Source organism: Macrobrachium nipponense, chromosome 16, assembly GCF_015104395.2.
Source record: "Macrobrachium nipponense isolate FS-2020 chromosome 16, ASM1510439v2, whole genome shotgun sequence".
Classification (NCBI taxonomy): Eukaryota; Metazoa; Arthropoda; class Malacostraca; order Decapoda; family Palaemonidae; genus Macrobrachium; species Macrobrachium nipponense.
The window spans coordinates 33,827,850-33,855,380 of record NC_087209.1 but is presented as its reverse complement, the minus strand read 5'-3'; the positions used below and the strand labels follow the sequence as shown (position 1 = coordinate 33,855,380).

General features: G+C 37.5%; 1 long non-coding RNA gene across 2 annotated transcripts in view; it reads right to left on the bottom strand.

The window, feature by feature from the left end:
• LOC135195654 (uncharacterized) overlaps positions 1-27,531 on the bottom strand; it is a 215,284-nt gene that overhangs the window by 144,345 nt on the left and 43,408 nt on the right. The window contains exon 4 of one of the 2 annotated variants that reach the window (XR_010310205.1): positions 13,272-15,443. The exons of the other annotated variant lie outside the window; for it this stretch is intronic. This is a non-coding gene — a long non-coding RNA (uncharacterized LOC135195654). Of the gene's footprint in view, positions 1-13,271; positions 15,444-27,531 lie in introns of those variants that run through there. 2 annotated transcript variants of the gene reach the window in all.

Sequence of the window (27,531 nt, the reverse complement as noted above, 5' to 3'; positions counted from 1 at the left end):
TTTCACTAGCTCTCCACATACTATCTTATAATTTTTTGTGTGAAACCCATATTTTTATAACTATCTATATCACACTAACAACTATCCTGAACAATTCTGCATCGCAACAAGCTTTTGAATAATATATCCTTCAGGCTAGCTGAGCTTTACCCACGTTTAGTTGGTAAAAAAAGAGCACTTCATTAACACTTTCACTAACATCCAACATCAGTATAATACGATATATAAAATAGAGTCAAGTATATAACATCCAATATCAGCATAATACGATATTAAAAATTCCTGTCCCTGCTTTGTGCACGAACAAATCAACTTTACCACCCTTACACCTGCTCCACAACTTCGCGTTTTTGCAATGAATTCCCATCAAGGTCCAGCTCTCAAAGTCACTCTCTTTCTCTTTTTGAGGAAGGAAATCCTGTAACACGTTTATTTTTTATCACTGCACAACAGTCTTTAGTATTTTGCTAGAATAACGACGTCCGCCCATATAGAATTCATATTTTTTCACAAACAGGAGGAAGAACTAGCCAAACACACATACACATTGTACTGAATATGTAAGAGGAAAGTTTTTTCAAACTTTCTATATCAATAACGCATTATTACTTCTACCATAAGCACTAAGAATTTACAGAAGCATAAAATCAGTTGAATTTTCATGCATCAAACACACAATACGAAATTAAGAGTCAGTTATTCAAGAACAGTAATCTCTCTCTCTCTCTCTCTCTCTCTCTCTCTCTCTCTCTCTCTCTCTCTCTCTCTCTCTCTCTCTCTATATATATATATATAATATATATATATATATATATATATATATATATGTGTGTGTGTATGTATATGTATATATATATACATACATACATACATATGTATATAATTTATATATATATATATATACAATTTATATATATATATATATGTGTGTGTGTGTGTGTGTGTGTGTGTGTGTGTGTGTATGAGACATGAGCTTCCTTGTTCATGAAGTAGACTACGATAGACCAAGAGAGTGACCTAAGAACTAATACCAGCCCCATCGACGCCTGTCACGTACGTTAGTTCCATTAAGTAACATCTTTCTCCCGTGAATGAGCTGTGACTAGTATCCTTCAATCTACTGAATTACGCTGACTCATCCATTTTCATATATTCAGTATAAGATGTACTGAATTGTCTGATGTCAGTGCTGCCAAGTATATATTGGAACAATAATTCTGAATATGAGATTTATGCATACATATATGTGTGTATGTGTGTGTGTGTGTTTGTGTTCAAATATATGTTTTCTTACTTACTAAAACGTAGACTGCAACGGAATAATGGAATTCAAAATTCAAATCAAATTATCCTTATATATTTCAAACTGCATTCGTCTGCGTGTGGTACATGTACGATATTGGACATTATGGCAAGTTCACCGAAAGGAAGTAAGATAAATGTTGAAACCACAATCACATTTTATTTTCTTTCATGGCAGAATCAATAGTTAGGTAAGGTATGCTGTAAACAATCATATTAAAAATATAGAATAAAAAATAGATATTAGTTAAAATAAAGGTAAAAACAAGAGGCTGAGTTAGACGTGGATGTATGAAAGAAAATACAGTTCATTTCCATACAACTTTTACTCTATCTGGTTCATTGACCAAAGAATAAAAAAAACTCTTCAGGACCTAACAAAAAAGGATAACAACTATCCGAATCACAAGGGGTGGGAGCCTATTACAACATAGCAATACTGACAGTTTAGGCGACTGGGCTAGTCACTGCAATATGTCTGATTCTCACCAGTTAACATGACGCAATGCATTGTACAAGCATCATCTGATGGGCCAAGCAGCCGTCTCCAACAATTTTTGTAAACTGCTAAAATATGAGAAGGCCGACTTTGTGTCCAGCTATAATTTTTGGTAGCTGCTGACCAGACCTTCCCAAGATCTGTAAGATTTCTTTGTTCTTTCATTTTAACGGTAAATATCCTGAAAAGCTGAATAGTTAGTGAATAAATAACATATTTCTGAATTTCTACTTCTCCATTTAAATTATAACGCCCAGTGGAAAATGTAATAATTACAAACGGAAGATTAAGATAAGAGTACTTACCGAATTATTAAAACAATAATTATCATAGTATGACTAATTGGTATATTTACACCGATCAGTACATAAATACACGCACACACATATCTATATATATATAATAGTATATGCTAAATGTGAGGGTGTACATAATCATACATGGACACACATTTGCAGGAGACTAAGACATTTCATGGCAGATCACTTATTCATCCGCAATTCTAATTAATTCCTTTTCCTCGGGTGTGTAGCCACTATGCAAAACGCGCAGCTCATCTCTGCTTCCAAAAAAGTGGTCTTTACACCTTAAACCAATTACCCCATTCTTATCCTTCAAGCCAATGAGAAGTTCAGCATGAAAGAATTTGATGACTAAGCCATCTACACTGGTGACTGCTGCAAAATAGCAGACAAGAACTAAGCCTTCGTCGAACGACAAGCCTCGTCCTTTGGGGACTATGTGCTCCCTTTTCCCGCTGAGACAGCATCAATCTGGCTGGCTTACTATGGACAGAGGTGTCAAACTTATCATCATTCATCCTCGGCAGAATATTCGGGAAGAAGAACGTTCCCATGGTGAGAGCGAGACCAGCTTCGAGGACAAACGATAGGCTACGAAATCATCAATCAATCAAATGTTTACATGACACTTCCACATTAGTGTGCGGATGTCAAAAGACAATATTAACCTAATGAGTAGGTGTTTAAACATTTTACACACAAATTCTGACATCATGAGGAATAGACATGTTCAATGGAAATCTTACCAAACCATACAGGTGTCAATTACTAAACGGAAAATATTAAAATGCTTCAAGGCCTAAGTGTATGTTTGGTGGTGTTTGCATACTAATAAACATCAGTGAGCACTAAATGCGCGGGTAACCATTTCTGTACCGATCTAGTATACGCTGTCAAAGAAACTGCGCTTCTACGAAGAATGTATCTATCTATCTACCTATATTATATATATATATATATATATATATATATTACACACACACACGCACGCACACAGAAAGTTGGAAGGTGCGGATTAATTAGGCCAAACGAATTCGATAACTGCAGATATTGCAATGCCATTTACCTACAAACTACAGCGCAAAATTCCTTTATCCTTCATATAATGTGACTTCAAGTTTAAAGCTCAATTTACGTAAAGTAGAAAATACTCTACCCTTTAAAGTATTCAATCTAACATTGAAGAAAATTAAATATTTCTCCTTACACTACGCTCCGCTTATACAGACGGATTTATGAAAAAAAGCAGTCGAGTATATATATAACAAAATTAGGAAAAGGGAAAACACTCCGCGTTGTATCGGGTAAAATGAAGTCCATTAAAGAGCGAGCGTTTGGGAATCTTTGAAATAGCCAAGAAATATAGAAACACTTAACATAGAAATTATGTGGGGAGTGGGGACAGTCGCCACTCGGGACACGTGGTGATGGGGGACCCCTAAGCGCTAATGATCCGAAAGGACCAGGGGAACCAGAGAAGAGCAGGGGAGGGGCACTCCAAATGTTACGAGGAACTGTTTGTGTCACAGAGAGAGAGAGAGAGAGAGAGAGAGAGAAGAGAGAGAGAATTATAACCGTACAGTGTACAAAAATCAATAAGCAAAAGCATATTAAAAGGCGTGGACCACGTCATTTAGTCCATTTCATCTAAGGCTTTGCCCGCAAAAAATACTAGAATACTAGAAAGATGTCCTAAAAAGACATTATACTTTAGCAGACAAAAAGAAAAAAGTAAAACTTCAATCATGTCGAAATGGCAACACACGAAGTCAAATGGAGACCAAACATAGTTTTCAGTTAAATTCAGTCATTTACATTTCAAAATCAGCTGAAAAAGAATTCGACTCACAGCAAGGTTTACTTCTTTCATTTATTGTTTATTTTTTATGTTCGTTACAAATAAAAATGAATTGATCTTCACAGCTATTCAAAGCCCATGGCGGTGGCAACCACAAAGATCTCGTTATTAATACCACTCGAATAGAAAGAACAATCCCAAAACCGTTCGCAAGATGTTTCGGTTCATTCTCAGCGCCGCCGTCACTGGTGGAGGGAGATCACAAAACCACACCCAGCAGAACTGTCTGTGAATTTCAGTGGAGCCGTCAACGCGAGAGATTTCCCTCCATGCTTTAACCTATTTCCCCTTCCATTCCCCCAAAAGAAAAAAGACGGGAGCAAATTTCATGGACGCAAAAAATCTTCTGTGTAAAATGTTACCAAAAGTGAAAAGAAATCAAATTCAATTTGCAGAAGGGGATGTATGGATTTTCGGCCCCTTGAGTCACAACACCTAACAACCTCTGGCAATTGGACGTAGTCGCGAAAAAGGGAAACGTATGTTTCAATACGTGGAAAGACTAATGAACAAATACTACAAATATTGCAAACAAAACTTTTCACATACAGGAGGTGTTTATTGAAGACTGAAAAGTTAGGTGCCAATATATTCAGGACACTTTCGTAAACCAAACGCTTTGACTTTTGCGGAGGAGCGAGGTCTCTACGAATCCCACGGGCCAACCAACATATGCTAAGAATGCGAAAGGAACGTTAGTGAAAAGATGGAATCTTCAGGATGCACTTCGAGCAAAACCTTTACATAAGAGTGCATACTGTGTTTGTTACCTTGAGACCAATCCCATACCGCCAAACGCCCTCAAAGGAAATATCTACTTACCCAATGGGCAGCGCATTACGCCCTGGCCCTCCCACACCCCCTTCCATGACAACACCCCACCCCCTCCTCCCCCCACTGACACTCCGCACAGGCCACCAAGCTCTATTCTCCTACTTTTCTTCACACTGATGATATACTACGCTATAACACTTTTCCAACGACAACTGAACTGCACACTGGTACAATATTTTCTTTTAGTCGGAATTCCAACAAGGATAAGTTAATGTGGTGTTACACAGATAAACTTACACACACACACACACACACACACATATATATATATATATATATATATATATATATATATATATATATATATATATATATATATATATATATATATTATATATATATAATACAAAACACTAAAGTTTTTGTTTCAAACAAAGGATGAACTATGACACAAATCACGCAGACTTGCAAGGTGGCACTCCTAATTTCAATATAAACAATAAAACCCATCCGTATCTTCCTTTTACAGAGCGACATTGTGTTACGATTGACTTTGCAAGATTACCTATACATTAAAGCTATGCCATATTAAAATCTAATATTTACTATTAAGCAAAAAAAAAAAAAAAAAAACAAAAAAATCAGTACCACGCCAAATGAAATAAGCATTAAAATTTCAAAGGATCCTCCCAGCTGCTAAGAATAACGTTATGCTGCCTTTAATATATATATATATATATATATATATATATATATATATATATATATATATATATATATATATATATATATATATATATATATATATATATATATATATATATATATATATATATATATATATATATATATATATATATATATATATATATACGCTATTTGGAAGTTCTTTTTTTTCTCGTGTTGAGCTTTGAAATTTGTCTCCATCCTTCCACGGTCCCTGACTCCTATATTTTTCCCTTTTATTTCTTATTGCTACCCTGGATTAGACAAGAGAAAGGGCATTAGCTTACCCGCTGCCCAAGGCCCTTCCATTAACAGAAACGAACACCATGAAATACTTAAAATCATATTCAGCTAGACCTAACAAATGTCAACCATATTCCGTCGATTTTTAAAGAAACTGCTGTTCCATGCGCGCGCCGCAGCCAACAAGAGCACAGGCTCTCAAGAACGGCAAAAAGAGAAAGAGAATTGCTAAAAGTCAGTCGGCAAGGTGTTACAAGGCAAAGAAAAATCCCCATTATGAATATGTATGACGACCGGGATTTGTTTACTGAGGGGTAGCATCTGTTGCCGTCAATTCCGCATGTTCCCCCACCCCCCCACTCTCTCTCTCTCTCTCTCTCTCTCTCTCGTCTCTCTCTCTCTCTCTCTCTCCAGGCAAACTGGTAGTAGATTTCACTGCAGTAAAAAGCAATTTTCAATTGAAAACGACAAAACGCAGTTCTTTGCGATTTTTAACAGTTCCACGAACAATAAACAAAAGAAAAACTGAATAGATATAGCCGTTACGAAAACAGCACCGAAATCCACAAATGCATACTGTCTGACTTTTGGTGGCATGGATTTAATTTTAATATGCTATGTAAGACGGTAATTAAAACCTCATTGTTTTCTTATACAGTCATTTTTTAAAAATTACACCTGGTCATAATACTCACTGGGAAAAAAAAATACTCACTGAAAGGATTGAGACTGGAAATGCGACTTAAAAAAAAAATAAAAAATAAAAATAAAAAGAGGAAAGAGACGAAGCAAAACGAATCACGAAACTTTGCGAAAGAAACTCCGATTCCCCGACAACATGACCCCAGTTTATATCGCTCATTTCCCACATTGAATCGCTGCCTCTGCTAACCCTCATAGTGGCGTGACAGCTGCCAAGGTGTCGGAAAACCGTGGACAGGGGAGAAGGGCAGGACAGAATGGAGGCAAGAACGGGTGAAATCGTGTGCATGTGTGTATGCAAAGTACACAAAAAACTATACGCATATGTACACGCTTGTGAGTAACAGTCAGTCAGTCATTGTAAAACATACAATCTGTGAGAGAGAGAGAGAGAGAGAGAGAGAGAGAGAGAGAGGGAAATTTCTCTACAAAAGATTCACGCATACGAGAGGGAGAACTTATGTAAAAACATGTTTTTAAAAAAACATATTGGAGAGAGAGAGAGAGAAAGAGAGAGAGAGAGAATTTTATTCTACAAATAATTCACGCATACGAGAGAGAGAGAGATAGGGTAAAAAAACAAAAAACTAAAAACAAACTAGTGATAGAGGGAGAGAGGCATTCTACAACGGAATGTGGGAATAAGCGGGATAAACTACAATACAAATGGCAACTCTTGAATCTTCAAGAGTCACAAATCCCAGCACGACTTCCCACTTCAAAATTCAGTTATATCCGTTAAAAAAGGAAAAAAGTGAGGGGAGGGTATTTGGAGCAGGCAACGAAAATCAATTTTCTTCAGTGTGCCTTTGAAGCTCAAAACAGTGATTGCGGAGATCAATGCAACATCCACGCACGAGAGAGAAACAACCTACGCACAAAATTAGTTCATGAAAGCACTCAAAAATACCTGGCACCAAATTATGGTCTAACATTTCTACTGCGTATTCGAAATCCACACGAAATAGCAAATCAAGCTATGATTATGATATTACACATGTACAGACCTTAACTAGTTAACGAACAACTAATTTCTCGGGAATAATTCATCTAAAAGAGAAGCAAATATGAGAACCTATGTTACCAATGGTAGCAATATAATCTACACACGTGCATATATATATATATTTTATATATATATATATATATATATATATATATATGATATATATATGCACGTGTGTAGATTGTATTGCTACCATTGGCATTGTTTGGGTGTTTCTAAAATTTGGTAAAGTACAAACCTCACGAGACAAGATTATAAATGGGTCAACAGTAATAAAAAAAAAAAAAAAAAAGATACCACGCACAACATGAAGTAACTAACTGCAAAACAATTTTATTTCCTCAATACAATAAATATTTGAGAGTGCATCCATCCATAAACCAGGATAAATAGTTCATCGTTTGATGGTCCTCTTGCTCAGTACGTTAACACAATACATACATGTAAGATGAGAAGGTATGACATGTGTTACAGGGGATGCTGCCCGTGCGCTCTCGGGAGCAACGCCTACTATATGAGAGAGAGAGAGAGAGAGAGAGAGAGAGAGAGAGAGAGAGAGAGAGAGAGAGAGAGAGAGACCTTGACAAGGTTGAGGAGAATTCAGAAAACATGTAATATTCTACGAAAGCAAAAGGCTTTTGATTCCGCCCTATCGAGTGAACAGTCAGGAACTTCCACAGACATGAGGGGATAAGCCGGATAAGCCTCCTCTAAAGTTGGAGCAGCTGTTCTGTATAACGCATAAGCATATAATGTAAACAGCACTCAATTTCTGGTTCATAATGTACTGTCTCAAGGATATGTTTATTGTCTGTGCCATATCATCCCAAAAATCTAAACTGGCGACGATACGATAGGATATTTTTCTCCAGCTCAATTTAGCAAAAACCAAAAATATGTATTTAAAATGCGAGCTACAGCAAAGAAAACTAAAACAATGTCTCGGAGAGGACTTTTAAAGGAAGTTAAGTTTTCGCCAAGAGAATGAGTATAAAAGAGTAATAGTATCGTTAACATTACTGTACTTGTAATTATGAACACAGCGTGCTACAAGACAGACAGGAACGGCATACGACATAAAATCAAAACAAGAGCCGATAATTGAAAGCTGGGAAGAAACAAACTTAGGAAGGAGAAAAGAGGGGAGCAGAAAACCCGATAATGAATTGGGAATGGAAGGAGAGAGAAGAGAAAGCAGAGGGAGGAGGAGGAGGGGTAGATCACACCAGCATCCACCAATCCGTATTTTCCTCTGCCGCAGTTGGGGGATGTTTGGGGGAGGAATGCCTTTCCTTTCCTCGGCCCCTCATTTATTGTTAAGGTGGAAGAGGAGGGTTGGGGGGAGGGGTTTTGTCGACTCCACGATTCGTCCACCCAGACGTATAAGTGCATGGCTGGTGGCAGCAGCTGCATTTCCCCATTCGGGCCTGGAAAGATGCAGCATTCATCAAGAAAATGTCGCTTAATGCGGACACTCGCCAAACAGCATCAAAATGCTCCGATGCTTACCAGCGTGATCAGGAGATGCAATATACTACTAGTTTCAGTATTACCAAGGAAAGCTTGGTGCCGGTATGACCTACGAAGAAATGTGCGATATGTGAACAGAAATAGAGAAAAGAGAAAGAAAACTCCATTACCAAAATCATTAGAAAAGTGATGTGTTTTGCGACATTCCGTTTAATGACCACTCAAATGTCAATTGAATGAATTTCCTCCAAAAACGTGGGTGCTTTTCATACACATTCTTACACGAGTGAAGAAACTGAACAAGCCACCGAAGAATGCACATACATGGTAAGCACAAGCCTTCGGGTCTTGTAAGTGTTTTTGTTTCGTATATTTATGGAAAAACTTCAAACGCTTCTCGAATAAACATAACTCTATGCTTCACGGCACATTAATAGTCCTCTTTGCATCTGACAGTGATTTTAATCAGATTTATAGCATTAACTTTACATTAAAGATAGAATAAAAATAAGCCCACCATGGTGCGTGCACAACTATGGGAGCAAGTTTCTGAATTTTCTGTTATACAGATCTTTTCTGACCATATCTTTTATCACTGAGACCACTGAGAAATATAAAACAGTGAAAAAAAATCACTTGAGTACAGTCTCTCTCTCTCTCCTTCTCTCGCAATCTTGTCACAACTACCGACTTCACGTCAACAATTGGGGAGGGGGAGAGGACGGCTGCCTGCGATTTCTAAACGGGACAACCTATCGATACTCGCAAAATCCCAGTGGTGGTGCGCGAAGCTTTCAACCCCATTTAGAGAGAGAGAGAGAGAGAGAGAGAGAGAGAAGAGGGGGCACAGCAGGGGAGGGTTGTGAAGCCGCCTTTTAGACAGACAAACATCCTCCGTCAACCCAAATTTCATGTTCGACGTGTTGTTGACACCCGGCGCTGAGGGCCATGTCCAAACTAATTGATTTCAGAACTGATCCGGCAAAAAGACAAACGTGACACACACACTACAGATATTACATACAGCGCTGGCCATTTTTCTCTTTCTCTTCTTGCCTGTACAGGCGCAGGTGATGAAATCACTTTCTTTTTCGATTTGAACGGCGTTCTGGTTTACCTTCTCCAAATTGCTTCCCGTGATTAAACTGCGACTCAACACCGAAAGCTTCCATGTTTGGGGATTTATAAACGATTTACTATGGCGATTACTTCGTGTTCAGGAAAAATAACTTGTCATTGTAAGCAAAACTGATGAGATTTCTCATTTTTTACTGATTAAGGTTCCTACACACATCTAGGTTCGATGTAACAAGTAGATTCGACCTCACAAATTCCAAACATGTGAAATGAAATTACAGTTGATAAAAGAAGCAACCAAAAGCCACAAAGTAAGACAGCAATTCACTGTTGAAAAGACTGATAACAGGATTAAAACTCATTAAATAATTATAAATGCAACACTCAGAGCCACACAGTCTCTTAATGTTCGTCAAAAAACAAAAAGGAATCGTCTTATGTCTGTTAAAAACTGGCGTCACAACATCTAGGTTATTGACCCAATCGTTTGAAGCCATTCGACCCCTCCGTTTACAGCTTACCTTTCTTATTATCAACGACAGCTTTCCGAATAATGCCCCTTCGTCTTAAAACCTTACCTCTCCCATTTTTTAAACGCCACTAGAGAAATTTCTTTACTCGCCAAAGCCATTTTGTACCTTATCTTCAACAAACAAATACGTTTCTTTCATTCCCAAAACCAAGACACAAACAATACTCTCCAATAGCTTTGAATTTTTTCAAACACATTTAACAATCTCACTTCACTTCCATAAAGATGTGGCTTGACACTGCCATCCCACTCAGACACGCACACACACCACCTCAAGGCTTAACAGTATAACATATTTGGTATTGTACAAGTTTCCGTGCGCTCAAGCAAACTTCTTTCCTTGCCTAACCCTAATTAACAAACCACTTTCAGCCTTATAAGACCCACGCTATACCAATTTCTGCCTCGTAAGATCATGCTATGACTCAGGAATAACCCCTTGTCTCCTAATTACTCTAGCACTCCATTAAATTTCCCTTAATTTCCCTTTTACAAATGGTCTCAAATTCCCCTACCTATGCCTTCAATTTTTTTTTTTTTCCTCAAATCATACAATCATCCACGATTACCTACACCATTAGCGCTCTCTCTCTCTCTCTCTCTCTCTCTCTCTCTCTCTCTCTCTCTCTCTCTCAGCTAAACCATACAAAAGTGGAACCACCTCTGAAGAAACACAACCACTGTCTTCAAAATCTCCACAGTCTTTTAATCAAACCATTCTTGACGCAGTATCAACAACACTAATCATTCTTTACAAATAACAATAAAATTAATCCAGGGGTCACGAGCTGGTTATACCTTTCATCATCAAGAAATCAAGAATTGTAGAAAATCCAAGTACAATACTATCTACTCAACGCACATTTTTTCATTCATTAGTATCGTAATCTCACTCCACTTGTATTTTTTTTTATACTCAAAACCAATTCATCCCGAACTTTTTTTTTTTTATCCCCAAGACGAGAGAAGCAAGTTTTGATATACCAAAAGGAACATGTGAACTTTTAAAGTAGAAAAACGTATTCCTTTGATACAAAGTTCAGGAGAACTTAAACAGCTTTTCCAAGATTTGGAGTCTGAATTGCCTCTTGAAATATTCAACCGCAGAGATGCCAGACGGAGGAGGATCAAATGTTAAAATGCATATTTCGACTCTTTTCATTTACACACAAAGTAGACACGCATCATTTGCGTTAAATACGTAATTATCATATTCCAAAAGAGCGTCGCGGCACGAAATCAGCAATAACAGTACAGAAAGAAAGAGAAACCCTTATCAAACAGTGCAATCAAAACGAGTTAAAATTCTCAACTCTCACAAGGACGGCTTGATGGGTTTCGTTCTTATAATTAAACAAAATAACACATATTACAACACTCTTTTCTTCCATAAACGAAAATATAAACGGCCAATGACAACCAAATTTCGGTTATATGCAGACGTTCGAAATTATTCCTGAGAGTTGATGAGCTCCTTTTATGAGCTCCACATGACCAAAGCGATCGTTAACATTAGAACTGGAGACACGACTTACGTGTAATCTCTCCCCTTAGTTTCGATCGAGTATGCAAAAGTTCCATCCTATTTTCATGGCAGGGCTTAAAATCTGATCACTTGGAAACGATTCGGCAGTTACTTAAAAACAAAAAAACAAATTTACATTTACTGTCCGTCAAATCTACCTTAAATAAAATAAAGTGATAATCTTCGTGAGAGCACAATAAAAGTACACACACACACACACACACTATACAAAAATACATACATACACACATATAAACGTATATATAAATATACGTATATGAAGTAGCCTGACTTCAATAGTTTTAATGCATTATCAAATAAATGAAATTGAACGAAAGGGAACCCAAGCTATGAGCTAAGATTACTGAGAAACATACATTTGTACTGATAATTTCGGAGGTCATGTTAAATTACCAGCCAAACAATTTTTTCTGATTATACCCGCGGCTGGCTAGCTAGCACTTTGGCTTCTAAGGATTAGAATTCATTAAAAAATATTCATGGTTACAAGCCTCGAATTCTATTAAGAACATGCATTTGGAAGTCTTACGTTCTTTTCTGATACATCTTTCAAAAATGTCTTACAGTTATAAGATAAACCCACACAACAGCCAACGATTTTCTGACAAGATTTTTTTATTTTCGCTTTCAGATGGGCATGATTGCAACAACCGCTTCCTACGGCAGACACCTAAAGCTATGGTTAATCATGCTGCACAATGCCAACTAAACGAAAGATCCATCCGAATGGGGCGCTTCACCCTCACCCTGGGAGATGAATGACGAGGGAGGGAATTTCATGTCAGGTCAGTGAGGTATGTAACTTGAATACCTTTCATTTAACTCGACAAATAAAACAAACAAATCAACTTGCATAATTATTTTGACAGACAGTGTTCAATAACGTCTTTTCTTGTTATGCAAGAATTTTAGAATATTGTTTAACATAATTTTTCATCAATATTCAAAGGTTTCAAGACAAAGGTACTGTCTCATTGCTCGAAACATTTACAAGGAGAATGAAACTGGTTCTCGCCGGGACATTAGATCTTCTTGGACACTGACTTCTAACACTACTATCATTTAATAATAACTAATCCTCCTTCATATATTGTTTACATACCAACCATAAAAATCCATTGAAATTCAAAATATAAAATACTTCTTTTACAACATGTTTACAGCTGCGTCAAAAACACACCTCGACAGAATACGTGCTCACTATGAATGAAACATCTCAACTCTCTTATCGGTTTTTATGGCCTCTAAAATTCGGATGAAATGACAACATGAGATACCTGGAGTCAGTTTAACAAGATGGCTTTTAAGATTTAGAGATATTTGGAGACTGTGTGATGAGATGGTTACGTGAAAACTCTGAGACTTGAATGTCAAGCGCTTGACGACCAAAAAGACAGGCTAGACCATTTCGTTGTCGGTTTTACCTTCTAATACAATAACAGATTAACTTCAAATAACGTGAATGAAAAGGTGTAAAGCTGTTAAATGACGATACACATTTCCATATTGAAATACGGTTTTCAGTCAGGGAATCTCCACAGACAAAGGTATATATCCATCCATTACTAGAATAAATAGATAAATGCGAGTAGTGTTCTACACAAAACGTAAATATATATCCATATCACTGTGAAGGATACCACATTTCCTTAGTCCGGTGAGAAGTCTTAATGTTATACCTTCATTTTCCCTCAGTTTTCAATAATAGAATTTTTACCTAATGAATAAAGTGACGCAGTAAGCATTTTCCCTCAATCTCGTAAAACTACGGGCATGTGCTTACTAATAAAAGGGATTACCTTAGATCATCTTACTACGACAACTGCGAACCGGAGAAATACACAATGAACTAGAGGTGACAGGGAGACAACGCCCAATGGAAGGAACGAATGTCCTTAGTACTTTTGCCCTATAACATTAACGGCAGAAGTCGAAATACAAAGGACACTCGTTGAACTGTCAAAATATAATAAGCAATCACATTTCCTCTGCAAATTTCACATATTACAACAGGCGTACTGTTAAAAGCAAATATAAATTACAGGTGATATACAGATACCAAAGCCTTATATTTGTAGAAGGTGTTTAGATATCATGTTCCATTAACAGTGCTCTTAATTTTTGCTATATCAGAAGTTTTAGAGTAAACAGCTACTTAATTAAAGCACGGATGAGTCCGAGAAAAAAAATAATAAAAAACACTTTCCGATTAACACTAGCAAATATTATTACAGAGGAAATAAAATAAATAAATATCCACATATCGTCAAAGTAGACGTAGAAAAGCGACCAAAAAGCAAGTGGATGAGTTTCGGCTTGACTGACGAAAAATGATCATACGTTCCACCATTATCAATAAAGGTTAATGACTATGCAGAAACTGGAATGTAAATATTAAGTGTTTTGTATCAATTATTTACGCATGTAAAATGCCTTGGTGTGTATTATCTAAAGCCCTCTCAGCCACTTTAAACACAATTAGGTTAATTGAAGGTATACGCAATCACTTTCTCCATTCCTTTACATTTATAAGAAGATCCTTCATAAAGAATTCAGAACACTTTCAAAAAAAAAAAAGTTACAATTCTTTGTGCCGTCTGTCATAAGAGATAATTGATGCATTGCTTTCGTTTCCAGGACTTGCTCTCTCACACCTTAACGGAGCCTTCGGCATGACGGCACAGAGATCAAGCCTGGTTTTGTATCCCGAACACTTTAATTGACAAATTCCCACTGAACGAAAAGTTGTTTTCACTATGCACGAGAAATGCACGAGAAGCCGCAGCTCGACCATTGCAACATAAATAGCGCATACTTTCAGACGACGAGATACATACTACAAATAACATTGACATAAACATAAGACCATTTTCTGTAGCTTTGTAAAGCACTAACATCTTCAGAGACAAGAGTCATACCTACACTATAGCTTTGAAGAACATTAACAACAGATGCCTGAAAAGAACAGGAATAAATCAAACGGCGTTCAGGTTTCATGCGGCCTCCAGACGCTTCCACATCTCACCTACTTCAAATTAATAACTGTAGTATTTTACGAAACTTTAAAATTAAAAAGTATTAAGTTTTTTTGTAATTTATCTATTTGAAATGAGTGCAACGACCATAAAATTCCATTTGCAAAGTTGCTTGGCAGTACTTTTTAATCTAAATTCTTTCCAAGGCCAAATACATTTGCTTTATTCTTCATCCACGAATAACACTTGCTGTTATATAAATCAATTACATCCCACTGACAGTGAAAGAAGCACAACGGCTTTCTCGTCGTCAAGTTTTCGTTTTTCGTCTTTGCGTTCCGTCCTCGACTACTTTGGATGCTTGGTAGAAGGCTCATTTTGTTCGTGGTCCACATAAATTGTTATCCTCTCGCACTTCGGTCAAAGTACTCCTGCAACAGAAGTAGCAGTCAACTCTATTCCAGCACAAATCTGAAAAAGCTAATTAGACCACATGGTTGTTATTTAAAGTATGAACGTATAAAATATATATAAATTCCAATTATAATCCATCTTCACTGACATTACGTTACCAAAGTCTTCAACAAAATGCCGTGTAGCAAGTTTTCCTCGCAATGCGTACCACATTTTCCGTGTGTAACCGCAATAGTTTATAGGTAATGAACATTATGATTAGACTTGCATGGGGTCGTCAACCTCTCTCACAAATGGCTTCTCTAAAAACTGAATGACGTGTTCCTTAGGGTTAGTTGTCCGCATGTTAAAAGCCCAATAAGTTTAATCTATCAACAACAACAACTACGCAACAAGGGTACCTGGATCTGAGTTACGGGACGGTACGTAGCGTCCCTAGGCAGTGACTTGCCGTCTCTTATGTACCGTTAATTATTTACAAGATGGGCACAACACGATCATAACACAAACTTAATAAAACACTAGTTTACATATTGCGGCAATATAAACATTACTCATTAGAAGGCCACAGCAAGTAAGGCAGGTGATAGACCACTGAGGATTTTTGTTGTATGTTAGTATGGAAATGCAAGGAAGAGCGAGGGGAGGGGGGTTAATTGAAGTCTGAGTTACACAGACAAGGCAGGCGAAAACGAGGGTCTCAGCAGCTGTGTGTGTTTGTGTGTATGAGATTTATTATCCTCCCCTTTCTCTCTCTCTCTCTCTCTCTGACACACTCCTCCTCTCCCTTCGCACCCATTCTCCTCTAACTCTTGTTTCCTCGCTGCCCGAGACTCACTCTCTCTTTTTCCCTTCACCATACCCAGTCCTACCCCCTTCCAATGCCCTATTGTAAGCGTTCAACCAGAGACGTGCCCATCGCTCAGAGAGAGAGAGAGAGAGAGAGAGAGAGAGAGACCTTAGTGTCGCTACAATCAGCGTTGTACACACACACACACACACACACACATTTCCTGTCCCTTATTCATTCGGTTGATCATGTGTGCTATGCGTGAGCGCTGAAGGTGACGAGCATGAATTGAACCCGATGGCTAGAGCATAATATCTCAGCAACGAACGCAGCCCTCACGTCACTGATCATCATCAGCCTCAAATAGATTGGATCGGAGGAAAAGGAGGAAGAGGGAGGAATCTCCCCATCACCATGACTAACGTGAAAATTAACTCTCACGAATTATGCTACCGCGCGCAGTATTAAACCCAGGGACACATCTATTGCCACAGCTGCCTCCCTCTGCGTCCTCCTCTGCCCTACCGTTGGATTGGCACATTCTTTGTCGGGGAGAGAGAGAGAGTGAGAGAGAGAGAGAGGGAGAGAGAGAGAGAGTTCCACGTGACACTAGTTCTACGATGAAACAATCCTCAAGGTCGCTACATCGTTACGAATCAGAACGTCCTGCAATCCTTAACAACCATTCCATACTACAGAGGATGAAACATGCGTTGGAGATCTCTTTCCTTTACAAATGTTCACTTTTTTGTGCCTTTTACTATAAAAGGAACTATCTTTTACACTATTTTCACAACTAGAAAAATGAGTAACAATGTAATCCGAGGCGCCTCTCAGTTCATGGGCTGGACAATGCTCGAAATACAGTGAGCAATGGTGGGAGCAATACTCAGGAGGTAGTTGACTACTAAAGCCTCACGCCACTGAGGGTTCATCCCAACACTTCTCAAAAGATATGATGATCATGATGATCATGATCATGATCATGATGATGATGACGACGATCTCTACGTGGCGATAATCACTGTAGTAGCCTACCACGAAGCGACTACTATGTAGCAATGTCACGAACTCAAAGTTTTCAAAGCTCCGTTGTAAATTATATAAAATAATTGTATTTCCCCCATATGAAACATGACGAAGGCAACAAAGAACTGATAACTTTGTAATACTGAGAAACAATAATGCTAGCCACCGCAACAATGATGTGTCGATAAAAAAATATAAGTAAAAAATGGCAATCGAGTTTTCTGTACAGCATATAATGCTGTATGAAACTCTCAGCCAAGGCCCAGTAAAGGCCTGTGTTGTTAGCACCTACAGAGGAGACAGACACACGATCATAGCTGACTTTAACCTTAAATAAAAATTGAAGTTACTGCGGCTGGAGGTCTGCAGTTTGGTATGTTTGGTGACTGGAGGGTGGATGATCAACATACAAATTTGAAGCTCTATCTTCATAGTTTTTTAGATCTGAGGGCGGACAGAAAAACAGCCATCTCAATTGTTTCCTTTCACAGAAAACTAAAAATCCAGACGCAATCATGCAGAGTGAGGGAACTCAAAGGATTTTTCGACATTTTTATACATCAAAAAGCTAAGTCATAAAGAGTTACGGTGGTCACCTTTGTGACTCACAGGGTAAATACGACGGATTTAAATACGAAACATATGCAATATGACATCGGTGGAACATATAAATTGGTAGAAGCCATTTCAGTTAAAATTTCATTATACTTTTTATTACCTGATAGTGAATGGCAAGAATTGTACATTAACACTTTCAATAGTTGTACTTCTGACTAACATTACAATTCGGTATTCTACTTACCTCACCCTCTCTCTCACCTTCCCGCCCCTTATAATCCCCCACCGCCAAACACCCCCCGCCCCCCTCTCTCTCTCTCTCCTCTCGCTCTCTCTCTCGCTCTCTCTCTCTCTCTCTCTCTCTCTCTCTCTCTCGCGCGCGTCTCCTATTGGTATATGGAAGGTTCCCCTTTTCAATCGCGGAATATTTGACCCTATATCTCCCCCTTCCGGGCGATTCCCTTGCCATATATATTGATTCAGTGATCTTCGGCCTTTCCCTTTGTTTATCGATCAGGCTTTAGTTAAATATTAATACAGTCCTCCCCTACAAGGATATATCCCTCGCACAGAGTGAAAAGTCCAGAAATATGACGAAACTATCCGGACGGCATCAGCAGCAGCAGCAGCAGAGACAGGAGGGGGGCTTCGTTAATATTGTTTTATGAAAATGGCCAGGAATCCATTTTTTAAGGTTACATGGTATCACCGAAGATACTCTCGACCGACGATTTCGATGTCAATGCTGGAAAACATTAATTCCCCGGTTAATGCACGTCCCTTTTATGGAGGCAGGAAAAAATGATAATCATGTAACTTTCACTTACCATCTTTCCAGGGGTTTATTTTACCATTTATTTCTATATGAACTAACAAGCTGCTCGTAATTGTGTCGGGCATGTTTCTTTACACTAATGGTCAACAGCACAGACGACGACTTCAAACCATCGATTCAGCCACTGTTGTTTGCTTTGCGACCACACACAAAGCAACAATAGCTGCAATGGTGGTTCGTTGAACGAGTTTTACGTATTTACCTATAAACTTAGTTTTAAAAGATTTAATACAAATATATATATATAATACACACACACACACACACACACACACACACATATATATATATATATATATATATATATATATATAATATATATATATATATATATATATATATATATAATGAATACTCTCGGGCTCAAGCTGCCGACAGTGAGCTTTTAAGCCGTTCTTTCCCGGTTCAATACTACGTTTCACTGAAACATCGACAGATTTGAGGACCTGCCCATCAAGCATAAGAATGGGAAGGCGCACAACATTGTGTTTAACATAAACAAGGGTAAAAATACCATCAATATATAAGTCTTAAAAATATATCGAGTTAAGAACACAAACACTAAACTAGCAGGATGACAAGGTCTCTATGTAAACCCGATGTACGGATATATCACAGCTTTCATATCGAGTGTGTTTAGGTTAAATGCATGCATGTAAGTTTGTGAACACGTGTGTGTATGTATATATGTATATATATAATGTGTATATGTGTATGTGTACAGACACTCATTATAATATTATATATATAATATATATATATATATATATATATATATGCAAGGCTATCAGGAGGATTCAAGGTGTGATCAATCAATCGAGTCTCTCCCAACGAGACAATTCCGTCACAGTAAAATCTGCTCCTCTTGATGAAAGCTGGGTGTGGCGGCTTATGGGCCACGGTGCCTGTCGTAGTTGCGCTCTGAAACTGCAAGCGTCAGATCTACGGTATTTCACAACTCCATTTCCTATGCATAACCGACACCATTTTTCCGCCCATGTTTCCATCATGACTCAAATACAGAACACTGGCAGACTTACCAGAAGGAAAACCCGTGGCAGTCTTTTCTGTCAAAAGATCTTGCCTGTCCGGCGATGTCCGTTCCTTTTCTTTTCCTGATACCGGGTTGGCAAGAGTAGACGGAGGCCGGCCAGATGGACGGACGGACGGACGGGCAAAGGACAGCCACCAGCAGTTCGACTCCTCAAATATAGATGTGACATTCGTGGCCAAATAGACGGAGAAATAATTGATCATGAGAGGCATGTCCGTCCTCAGCAGCCCACGATGGGTGGGTCGGCAGAAGCTTTGCGACATATCACAGGCGCGTGGGAAGGGGTGGATGTCGCCGTGTCAAAGACGACGAAGTGGCGACGGTGATATTTCGGTGAAATATTCATCGGTGCACAAACAAACGCTACCATTTTATGCATGTAAGAAGAAGAGTATGACACGTGAAAAGGGGGAACAGTTAGCGGTCCACTGCAAGACGCCGCCGCAACCTTATCTCAAAACGAAGCAAAACTTCCCAGTTCTTGCATCACCCCCTCCCCCTTGAACGCGATAGTGCAGTCGCAGAGAGAGAGAGAGAGAGAGAGGAGAGAGGGAGAGAGAGATGAGAGAGAGAGAGAGAGAGAGAGAGAGAGAGAGAGAGAGAGAGGATGTTTAAAATATATGAGAAAGCATAATGGTTTACAACTACAATGCATAGCCTTACTGATGGTTTCTGAAGTGACATACAAAACTTACAGTCCAACTAAATATTTAGCTTGCTTGCAGTGTACAAGAAGATGCGTTGAGTGCACCCATGTCAGTTTATCACATATACTTATTCTTTAACAATTTCATACTTGCAGCATCCAAAAATATTCTTACTTTGGATACGATTTTATATATATATATATATATATATATATATATATATATATATATATATATATATATATATCTAAACTTACAGCCGCTTATGATACGCTTATGATGATGTTTCTCTCTATATACATAAAAAAAACAAAAAAACTCCCAAAACAAGGCCGAGATTTTCCGCAAGAAACACATTTCCCATCTTCATGCAAATCCCCCAACCAGTTTTAATTATTTCTAATCTCTATCTAGCTCGTAATGAAACAAATGTGATGCAAGTGCAAAATAAAAGTCGTAATTAAGTACACTGGCTTATGAAAATACCATAGCGTCGGGATAAACAAGCTTAATCCCGAGGATTATCAACAAAAATGAAGCTTATATCCTGGGTCAAAGTTTAGAGTCAAAATTTCCTACATTTTTCCACGGTATGGCCTGTTCCAGCACATCCACTATTAATGACATTAATATGAAAGAAATATATGAGACATGAATTAAAAATACGACGACATGGGTATGACTAGATTTTACTTATGCTCCTCATAAGGTGACTTTCAGTGCATTATCCTAAACTCTCTCTCTCTCTCTCTCTCTCTCTCTCTCTCTCTCTCTCTCTCTCTCTCTCTCTCTCTCTCTCTCTCTCTCATTTACATTCAAGAACAGAAACAATGGAGCAACAGAAGACTGTGTGGGCACAAGTTAATACCATTTCTTATTATATAAAGGTGGCAGATAACTTCCTTCGTCGGGTAAACGGAAGCAAATCCGCTATTGGCAATGAAATTGTTAGCCAGGGATCTGGAGCAAAATATTGCGCCGTTCATAATACAGAAATGAGGCGTCCAAGGGATTAACAAAAAGCAATTGAACAGAGAGAGGGAGGGGGGGGGGGGGGGGGCATAGTTCACGTGCAGAATCCACTGACTCTGAAAGTGAGTGCTGAAAACTGTTTACGACTAGTTATAATCATAGCTTACTTGGCGTATCAGGAGGGTATCATTTGGCCTTAGAGGATTTCCACGAACACTGTAAGGCACCTATTAGATTAAGTTTTCACATTCCTGACTGAATATCCTACCTTCCTCCGGCATTTCTTCTCTACTTCTATAAACACCCAATTCCCCTTATAAGAACAATCGCAGAAAGGATATTAAATATTTTCCCCTTACGTAAGTTCTGAAATCAATAATCTTGCCTTATTTCATAATTTCCAAATTCATCTCTTGAAAACGTTACAGCGTTAGTACAGAAATCGCAACCCGCCAATAAGGAAAACGGGTCAAGTTTTCCTTGTGCCATATTTTCCACATATACGGTGTAATTTGGTATTCCGGTTTCTGCAATGCCGCGGTGTATATCTTGGCTAGACTTAATCCTTTCTAAAACCTCTTTTATCTTTACAGCAAACTAGATCGCAAATGAGTAGCGGCAGGATCTTTCCCCTTCCCCCTTCCACCCACCCCTCAGCAACAACCCACCTTCCGGCAAGGCTGGGAGGAGGAGGAGGAGGAGGAGGAGGAGGAGGAGGAGGAGGAGGAGGAGGAGGAGGAGGCTGCTGCTGCTGCATGGCGCAACTGCCAACTTCATCTCGGCAGGGAGGAAGTTAAGTAATAATCCATTCCACCGAAAAGAGGAGCTGAAGACATGGAAAACATCGCCCTTTTCTTCCTCTTCCTTTGCACTAATACATACACAAAGTACATACTGTTTGTGTTTTGGTGTCAGATCATTATTGTATGTAGTCACGAAGCATACTATATAAATCTAGTCTAGAAAAAAATCCTGAGCAAATTAAGTCAATAAGTAATCCTAGCAGACATTCCATATTCCATTATCATGTGATATCAAGAACGTGATCAAAATTGAGTGTTTTAACCTTTTTTCTCTTTTTTTCTCTTTTTTAATTAACATTCCAGGTGGGGCACTTTACCCTAGGGACAAAATCCAATGATTTTGTTCAGTATCTGCAACAACGACGACAAGCCTTTTCGAAAGGAAGCATGAATAATATGGAAGCACAGAAACAAACGAGAGGGAGGTACACAAAAAGACTACGAGCCGACGAGCTGACACAGAAAAAGATGAAGAAAGGAAAGAATAAGAACAAAAGCAGCGGCATCAGTTCCCAAAGAACAGCCTTTTTCACGTTTCCTTATCATTTCGTCAGTCCAGTTGGTGTCTAGCACTGGACGGAGAACTGATAAGGGCTTGTGGGGCAAACACACTACGGTTGATGCCGCTCCTGCTGCTGCCGAAGAAACAAAAACAAAAGGAGAACACGCCACGGGAAAAAACTTCCTCCTTACAAGACTTCCAAAACTGAAGACGAAGAAGAAAATACCACTCCACAACGATAACTTCCCAGACCAGCTTCAACATCCCTCTTCAGTGGCGGTCCCTTTTTTTATATCATTAGCAACATTCTTCGTGCATTTCTTTCTTAATATGTACAGCTTAGAATTACAGCAGTATATGTATGTATACACACACACCACACACATATATTATATATATATATATATAGTATATATATATATATATATATATATATATATATTTATTTATTTATTACAAACACACACATACATATATATATATATATATATATATATAATATATATATATATATATATATATATATATTATAATGAGAGAGAGAAAGAGATTGCTGAATGAATTTATATGAATATATCTGTTAACTATTTTCCATATTAAAAGTGCTGGGTAAATTCCGGAACCACCAATGTATTTTCAACGTATGTCTCACCTTTCAAAACCTATAAGTATCCCCTTCAGTTCCCTGCACATTTAGTCTGAATACTTCAAATACCAAGAATTGCGTGGTGCATTTTATTGTTCGCAAGAGATTAAATATGCAGCCTGTTTCCGGCACATAACCATAATTGTAACCACTAAACAACAACTTCCAGAGCCTCTGTGTGACACGATGCATGAAAACTATATAAGCTAAAGAATATAAGTCTTTTTATATCTCTCTACTCACTTTCATGGGTTTCTCTAATGTTATGGCCCTTCTACGTTAACTACTCTTATAGCAACTTCTCCCAAGTCAGCCACTCCCTGTCCATACGAACATTTCGTCCATATTTCCATACTGAACTTTTAATTTACTTTAATTTTTACGACTTACTACTTTATTTTCACAAAACACTGACCTTGATTTCATATTCATACTCTCGAAGCAGCTCTCCTCCTAATTCCTAAAATTTTGATGGGTCATAATCCTGTATCTGGTAAATGACAATGTGGCTTAGCACCAAAGGAATATATATCCCTCTCTTCAAAGGAGCAATACTCAAGAAATAAAGAGAGAAAAATGGAAGCCTGGTAAAACTGGTACCATTCTACTTGCAGCTCATGCCTGATTTTCGCCTCTAACCATCTCTCTCCAGCAACTGCATGCTTTCCCAGGTTTCCGTAATACCTCAGATCAAAATTATAATGTGAGGAAAACCAATATATGATAACGTAGTTTAACCCAACACAGTTCTGTGTCTGCACGCATATACTCCAAATGGTTTAACTTCCAACTATATCAGTTAACCACATTTATAGAGTACAATTTCCTCCTACCGATAGAGCGAGTTACTGTATCCATCACAGAATTTACAAGATTCACTTAAACCCTAATCACATCTTTTCCCTTTAAAGCCATGCTCCACGACTAAATACTTACATATTACTGACCTATCCGTTGTAACACCGTTCATATGAACTGCAATGAAGGATTAGCGCATAAGTTATCGTATTAGATAGAATTCCTTCATGTTACATCAAAATCACCGTCAGTACCCTTCATTTTCTAACTATTTGAATTGTGTTTTAACGTCTGTAATAGCTGCTACACCACTGACTTATTCTCTGAGAATCAAATTCTTTTTTCCACAAGTGACATCAGATACCTTCACAAGTTCAATTTCTGTATCTTCTCATCTTTGCGTTTCCACTTTCAAACCACTTTCCCATACTTTGGTTTCTTTGCTAACTTCTGACAATACTTTTATATTTATTGTTTATTTCTTTTTATCATCTTGACATTATTTTTACTTCAAAGCTTTGCGTATACCGATGAATTTTGAATCATTTTTTCCATGACTCAAATATCACATTCGTAATTTGTTCTTCCAACAACGCTAAGTATTCCATATAATCTTACTTTCGCTGACTTTACGTCAACTTGATTCATTAGTTACAAAACACAACCTTTCTATATCCAACTCACTTAAAATATCTCTAAAACTTACAACTATACCCATTCTTTCCCATATGACCTGAACCTTCCCTTCATACACAATCTCGAACATTAACCTAACCCTTCCACCCAAAATTGTAGAACCAAATACAGTCCTAATGCAACAATTCTGAACTAATCTTGGAATTGCCCTCTACACCAAATATCAGTATTCCTTTCGACACCCAAAGTCCTTTCAAGACTTTTAATACTTATGATCTACGTATGCAACTTGTAGCGTTGATTTATAATATAGTTAATGCTTTCCTCTCAGAATATTTATCCTTAAATATCCTCTCCCCCATCGAATCTTCCGACAAGACACACATCAGGCCTTTGACCTTTGACTTTTCCTACAGATCTTGAAAACTTCTGGATGACCATAACCATTAGAGAAGAAAAATTATTTACCATACACACTACTTCTATATACTTTTCCTTTGAAAATTTAGTACCCCTATATCTAAGCAAACCACTGATCTAAACTACTAACAAATTACTAGAGTACAAACCCTAGGGTAAGCTTAAGAAGTAACTGATGGAAATGCAATACGGAATGTGAAGAGAATGAATAGGGTAGAGAATTATTATTTTATGGTAAAGTTTTTATGAAGAATTTTCGAAGTATAATATAATAAGTACACATAAGTGATAGTAATATAAGAAGGGCAAGAGAAGACAAGGGTTTGTTATCCTTATTTCTGTTTGATGTTTTTACTGAAGTTGACAAAATAACAGAGAGAGAGAGAGAGAGAGAGAGAGAGAGAGAGAGAGAGAGAGAGAGAGAGAGAGCATGGTGGGGGGTTGAACAGAATATATGGGGCTGATACACTTAGATAGTGGTAAAAGTTTGGAAGTTTTTTCTAAAGAACGTTAAAAGTGAATGCAAGCAAGAGCAAAGTAATGATGGCGACTGGAAGCCAAGAAACTGGATAAAAAATCTCAACGTATATGATGGAAGAACTAAATTAGGTGACTCGTACAGGTAAATAAAAAGTAACTGTAACATATAACAGTAACATAGGAGAATAATAATAATAATAATAATAATAATAATAATAATAATAATAATAATAATAATAATAATATGTCAAATGCTTATGTTAGCCAGATCTCACAAACATTTGAAAGCGAAGAGGAGTGTCTATAAGATAGAAAGAAAAGCTCATATGTATAAAGTAACTGTTAAGCCAACTTTCCATTTTAGAAATGGTGTTTGGATCTTAAATAATTATAAGAAGAAAAAAAAACAGCATCGAGGTGCAGCAGAGTTGTTGGAATCGAAGGGTCTTGGTTAAAATAAAGGAAGCACGACAGTACAAACAAGACCGAGATAAATGGTACTGAATGTAAGGGGTTCAACGTACGGTAGATAAGTCCTCTGATGTTAAAGCGTCCTACAACAGTATTCCTCCTTGATTTAGTAGTTACAAGACGTATGTGACAGACGTTGTTCGTTTGATTTTCCCAGATACCACTAAATATTAGAAAACGAATTGTGTGTGTGTTAGAAAATAGCCACACAACTTCACTGTGTATCTTTATATTACTCCTATTATGCTTCAGTAAGACGAGATGGTATAGATTCCTGAGTCTTTAATTTACATAGTACTAATCCTTCATCTTCCGGTATGTATGGCTAATTTTCCAATTAATCTAAAGGATCTAAGTATTTGATAAGGTTATTATCAAGGTTTCAAGAACTAGATGTGAAAATTATGACATTTTAAAATCTTATAAATAAAAATCTAGGTTGAACCTTTTAATGAGTATGATCAAACAAATATCACATTATCAAGAAATGAGTTTGCAGAGCATTCATAATGTATCCATAGCACCTACAAAGATAAATGGTACTGGTCTAAGTTCCATTCATTTTTCAAATAAATATCTTGCTACAATGACTGGTCATTGAAATCTTAAGCTAACATGAAACAGAGACTAACTCTGCAAACTGTATAAATCTACCTCAACCTGAAACGGCGGGAGATAAATGTTTCACTGCCCTCGAGTACAAGCACTTTCAAGAATGCTAACTATCCAAACCTAAGACTAGTTTCCTGAAGGCAACCCTTGAATACTGACAAAACTATACCTTGGACTATCTATACAGCTTGCTCACATTTCATATAAGTCATAACAGACAACATGCAAAGCTAGATGAATATTTAAATAAATTTTAAAAAAAATGACAAAGGGAAACCAGTCACACACGTGAAGTCCTAAAACAACAAACAGACGAATTATCTCAGACCGAATCGCTTCATTTCTATTTTCTTAACAATCAAGAAAAATTAATTAACACTAAAATATGATAGTACCTAAAAATGCCAGATACAGCGGCTATTGCCCTGATACCTTATTAAGGTAACTGCTTAAAAACTCAATATTTCTAATAATGGTAATTATTATTTTAGATTCTTTTACTTGCCTTGAGATGGAAAAAATTATATTTTATATATATATAATATATATATATATATATATATATATATATATATATATCGCTAGCTAGATAGATAGATAGATGGATAGATAGATAGATATAGATAGATTAAACATCAATGATATACTTTATTCCTTTAATGAGTTTACCTCTGCCAAAACAGTATATTAGGACAATATTGAATTACGAAGCAGGTTATAACGGACAATGCCAAAGGAATTTCGCTAGCATAGATTCTTAACCAATACTTTCTTCTCATGTGTAAAATGACTTAAAACATTATACCTGCGGAAAAACTTCATATTTTTTGTGGGGGGAGGGATATTAATAAA